Source organism: Triticum aestivum, chromosome 3B (assembly GCF_018294505.1).
Source record: "Triticum aestivum cultivar Chinese Spring chromosome 3B, IWGSC CS RefSeq v2.1, whole genome shotgun sequence".
In the NCBI taxonomy this organism is placed as follows: domain Eukaryota; kingdom Viridiplantae; phylum Streptophyta; class Magnoliopsida; order Poales; family Poaceae; genus Triticum; species Triticum aestivum.
Genome location: NC_057801.1, coordinates 314,824,346 through 314,829,842, shown reverse-complemented (window position 1 = coordinate 314,829,842; position 5,497 = coordinate 314,824,346). Strand labels below are relative to the sequence as shown.

General features: G+C 42.4%; 1 long non-coding RNA gene across 3 annotated transcripts; it reads left to right on the top strand.

The window, feature by feature from the left end:
• The first annotated feature begins 1,723 nt into the window (after window positions 1–1,723).
• Window positions 1,724–5,265, top strand: LOC123069795 (uncharacterized). Of its 3 annotated transcripts, none has more exons than XR_006432984.1 (6): window positions 1,724–2,255; window positions 2,323–2,429; window positions 2,502–2,629; window positions 3,147–3,219; window positions 3,310–3,442; window positions 4,805–5,265. It is a non-coding gene; the product is annotated as an uncharacterized lncRNA (long non-coding RNA). The 3 variants fall into 3 exon arrangements; XR_006432985.1 differs by having other exon boundaries at window positions 1,725–2,255; window positions 2,331–2,429; XR_006432983.1 differs by having other exon boundaries at window positions 1,726–2,429.
• The last annotated feature ends 232 nt before the right edge of the window (window positions 5,266–5,497 follow it).

Sequence of the window (5,497 nt, the reverse complement as noted above, 5' to 3'; positions counted from 1 at the left end):
GCAGCTATAAATTCAGAAAACTTGTAGTAGTGTGTAGTATACAATACATGGTTGTGCAGTATAGTACACAGCACAAGGCTGTGCAGTAGTAATTCTTTCAACTTTCCATCTACAAAATCTGTTATTGTTGTGCAATTTGATCATCTGATTATACATGTATGGTTGGGTTGTGTGCAATGGCACAGTCTGATAAGGGGATGCCTCAAGTTGGCATGTTATTTAAAAGTTCAGAGGAGGCTTGGCTATTTTGGAGAGCATATGGTGGTCGTGCTGGCTTTGATGTGAGGAAAAGGTACAACAATGTGAGCAAATTTGATGGTAAGATAACCTCTTGCAGATTTGTTTGTGCCAATGAAGGCCATCGGAAAAAAGGGCAAAGGGAATCCGTTCAGAAGTGCTTTAGAGCTGAAACAAGAACTGATTGTAAAGCTCGGATGAGTCTTACATTGGATCGAGAGTCCGAAAACTTGGAAGTCACTGATGTAGTTCTTGAGCATAATCACCTCCTTCACTTGCCACAAACCCGCCACTTGATGGCGTCCCAAAGGAAAATTTCAGAATTTCAATCTTTTGAAATCGAAGCAGCGGATGATTCTGGAGGAAAAACTCAATGCATCTACTAGTGACATGAATGAACCTAGTAAGGCCCAGGAAAATGATGACCCAAATATGCAGCAAGGAGATGACTTGCTAAGAGCAGCATGACTGAAGAAAAAGGAGGTTCAATCCAAAAATTCAAAAAGAAAGAATAATTGGCTTGATAAGTTGCACAAGGGCAAGCGCAAGGCAACTAAACCTCCTGCTTCAACCAAAAAGGGAGCAAAGGTATATTCTAATCTGGACATAACAAAAAATTGTTTTCATCTATTAATACACTAATTAGTGGAACTTTCATTGGCAGCAAAAAAAGAAAAAGGATGATGTGCAGCCCAAAGTAGACGTGGAGAATGATGGCAGCAAGAGAAGCCCAAATGCAGAGAATGCAAAGTACATTGCCATTGAGAGCTTTACTCAGCTCCTAACTGCTCCCCCTACTTGTGGTGATGGTGATGGTGATGACAGTCTTTATGGTGCAAATTTCTTCTAATGTCTAGATGTTGGTTACATGGTACTTTGGGGGTTAACTATAGTTTTTTGAAAATATTTGGGGGATAACTATAGTCTTTTTTGGCCTAAGTGTACAAGTGAAATGGCCTATTATGTAACAGACTTTGATCATCAGTAGTATTTATTGCTACAAAATGTGATTCACAATGCTTCAGACTTTCAATGTCATGTGCTTGAAAATTGCAGTGCTATGCTACAGAACTATTGATTATCAAGTGCTTGGAAATTATGATGTTACCTTGTTTGTATTTTCTTCTCTGATTGCTTCAGATTTTACATGTTAAGTGATACAGATTGTACAAATTTCTTTGATATAAAGTCAACTTGGTACACTGAATGTCAGTTTTTCCAGTGCCTATTGTCAGATTTTTGAAACATCAGCGAACTAACTGACAGCCGAATGATCTTTAGCATCAAATATTTTGTGTGCAAATATTCAGGCTGGAGAGCGTTAGTGCATCGCTGCTGTCATTCCTCTGTCTCTCCTAAAAACATCAAGTCTGAGTGTGTTTTGCCTTCAGCCTATCATGTGCGTCGGATGAAAAACGAGTGGCTGATATGCTAGGCTAAGGCGCTCTGTGCCTTTGCTTCACAAAGGCACTGGCTTTTGCCCAATCCCCGCGTGTGCTCCGCTTCCAATCCTCCTCGCGGGGTTGCTGCACCAGAGCCCACACCCGCCCCAACCCTAGCCGCCAAACCTCTCCTTCCTCCCTCGCTTGACACCATAGGCGCTACACCCCCTCCCCTCCTCCTTCTCGGGCAGATAGCCGCCGGCCGCCGCATCCCTTCTCCCCCTTCCTCCTCCTTCCTCCTTCCCGCTGGCTCCCATCGCCCTCGTCCTCGGACAAGGGGCCTTCGCAGGGATGGCCATGTCTTCAAACCAGGGGTAGAGGAGCAGGGGAGGGCCAAGAAGCCAGTGCTGGGAGTGGAGGACCCAGGTGGTGGACGCATCATGGGGTTAAGGACAGGCCGATGATAGGGATAAGTAGGAGGAGTGCCATGGATCTGCAGGGAAAGGAGGGCGACGCCCTCGGCGGGCGTCCGAGAAGGAAGCCGGCGGGGAGCATGTCACCGTAGGCGTCAAGGGAGCCATGGACAAGCCGCTAGGAGGAGAAAGCTCCCAGTTTGTGGAGGAGACTATGTGACAGGTGTGTTTCTTCCTGTTTTTCTAACCCCTTTTCTCATCTTTCCATGACGACCTGCAAATTTTTCAAGTTTTTCAGGTGGTGTTTTGGAATCTAGATTGATTTGGTACTCTATGTTGTGTGATGTGCCCTTGCCAAGAATATTTGATGTGTGTGATGACACAAGCAATTGTAGAGGTAAAGATTACTCTCTCTAGTTCAAAGAGCATTTAGATTTCAAAAATTGATTGCTTGTATCATTGTCCAAAGGAGTGAACACCATGCTCGATTAGTGGACTGCCGCTTGAGAAGAAGCTTGTCATTTGTCTCTTCGAGCCGCGGCGGATAGGGGCCTTCGAAGAACTTGGGGTTTGACATAGCCATCGAGGAAGTGCAGGGTAATACTCTTATATGAAGCATGATGATTCCACATGTGGTGATGTTGGCATATGTTTTGGTATGATAAACTTCAAAAACATACTGAAACGTGGAGCTACAGCCTATGGATAATCTATAAGCCAACCAAGGTGGCACTGTTTCAGTTGATGTGATGATAAATCCATTTTAGGTGCAACTCACTAGAAAGTGATTGATCTTACATCTACTTTTTCCTCTTACTGGACGCAAGAAGCAGCAGTGTTAGTAGAGAAGAGGTGGTGTTAGTCGGGATATTTGTGAGCTATGAGAAGCCTCTCTTATACTACTAAGTTTTTTATCTCCAAGCAACCAAATGTTCAAACTATGTTTCCTTTTTATTTGAAAACTACTTATTAGATTGGGATCTGGGAGACGATCATGTTAAAGATCATCTCAATTCTCGATAGTTAGAAATCAATATTTAAGAACATGCATGCAGTATTTTTTTCGAAGCATTATATTGTAAATCTTCACCAAGCTGCCATTTGTTTTTTGCAGATACAAACCAAGTGTAATCAAAGAGGATATGGATTCAGTACGGCCATGAGTGAAGGAATGTTACTCCAATTTGGTACTTTAGTTTATTGTTTTCATTTAATCTGTATTAGCTTAACAAATAACATTTGTGGGACAACTAATATTTGAACATGGATTTTTTCAGGATCTTGGAGAATGTTTTCTCAGTGTGGTTCAGGTTAAATTGTTGTCCTACTGTTCCTGCTGAGCCTCCTAATGTTCTATGTCTTCGCTGCGCCTTCTTCCAGCTTCTCTATTGGTTTTCTCTTCACACCGATGTAAGTGCATGTTCCTCCCTTCCACCAAATCTTCTCTAGCCATGGTTGTTTGCATCTGGTCACAGTTGTTTCATGTTTCACTTCCGTTGGTGGTTCACGCGTCGGCCTTAGTGCTCTAAGCAAACCAGCATTTCTCATCTTGGCGATTGTATTATTGGGGCTTTGCTACATCTGTAGGTTTGAATCTCATGTGCCTCTGCGCCCAGCCACCATCTCCTCCCTAGCTAAGCAAGAGGTTAAAAGGCCACCGCTACCTCTTCCTTGCCGCCCAGCAGGAGGGGCACTAGGTGTGCCTCATGTTTAGTTAATGCCCACTGATTGTGATGTTCATTCTATGGGGAATTTTGTTTACATTTTATATTTTGTGCATTTTCTATTTCATGTATTGGTCAGTGGTCCTAAATCCCATGTGATTTCTTCATTCTTCAGGCAAATTACATATTAGGAGAGCCATTTATTAGAGGATCTTCTAAAAGGCTTTTTACATTTGGTTCATGATGTTCTGCTTCTCGGGGTTTTCTCACTTCCTTTCTAGCTAGAAATACCATATTTTCCTCTCTGCGTGTACTGTCTTGGTGTTTGGTTCGCCGCTCGTCTTAATATTCCGGATTTAGCGGGGCATCATGTTTTGTTCAGCCTCATGCTCCTAAGTGTATCTCACATTGTATAGGAACCTGTCCTGCGGGGACCTTGCCTTTTATGCTTCTTCTTGATAATAGAAGTATTGAATATACCTGTTTCTTCTTCTCAAACATTTTGGCTAAGTGGCAATATTCCAAATAAATGGATGTATCTCAAACAAAGGAGATGTCTGATGCAGTGAGTCGAAGTCGCTTAATCGAGGAGAAATTAGGCTTGTGACGCAATTATATGGTTAGCAGGAAAGTTTAAACCTGAAAAATCAGACGAAACTCTGGCAATATTACGTTCTATAAACGATTTGCCAATTGCATTCAGTATCAGGTTGTGTTCATAATTTTGTACTTGACAATTGTAGCTTTGAACCTACATAGTGTTGGCAGTTGCTTGATGAAGCCAAACTTACAACTCGATATTTTTAATTTATGCTGCAACTTGATTAGGAATTTCCTATGTTAAGTTGGAACCACACAAATTCTTATCACGTCATGGCTTGCTTGGGATTGAATTGCAGGAAGAAACTGTATTGAACTTGCTTGATTTTTCTTCAGAAATAGTATTGAATTGGCTACTTGTTGGCAATTTCATGTTACAAAGTCGTCATTAGCGAAGAGATAGGGTATTGATTTGGCTAACTCACGAAACTAAACACTCAATTCGAGAAATTTCATTGGGAATTCATATCAGTATGACTGATCTTGTAATGGGGAATGGTGATTGCAGCAGGCAGGGGAGGACGAGGCGAAGGGGGATGGAGAAGTGGTCGAGCTAGAGGCGTACAGGCAGGGCACCCAGAAGACAGAGCTGTGCAACAAGTGGGAGGGCGGCGCCTGCTCCTACGGGGGCCGGTGCCGGTTCGCGCATGGCCTGCAGGATGATGGTTTCTTAATTTCGTTGACTAACCAGGGAGTTCAAGGATGATGACTGAAAGTTTTGTCATTACTGGTTAACACTTGGCGACGATGTGTCCATCAGAAATGATCCGGTTATCCTCTGTTGTATTATATTTCCTACTTTTTTGTAAATATGTATGGATGTACATGCACGCTCTTTCGATGTCTGAAAATGACCGTCATCCCTCAGTGGGCAAAGATGATTTTGTTGAACAGTTTCAGTATATGTTACATACCATATTCTTTCCAATGTAGAAGGTAGCAGCTGACTCTGCATTGCTGTGGTGCTTATATTTTGGAGTAGTTAAGTTATTCTCCCTCTGTAAAGAAATATAAGAGCGAAACACTCTTATATTTCTTTATGGAGGGAGTATTCCACAATATTTAGGATGTCAACTTTCAGCCAATTGGTTAGTGGATGTAAGAGCATCTCTAGTCGATCCTTAAAAATCTTTAGAGGATAGTCCAGTCGGATAAAAGCTGACTGCTCCTCAGGAAGGCTTGTTGTATGTTACCAAGCACT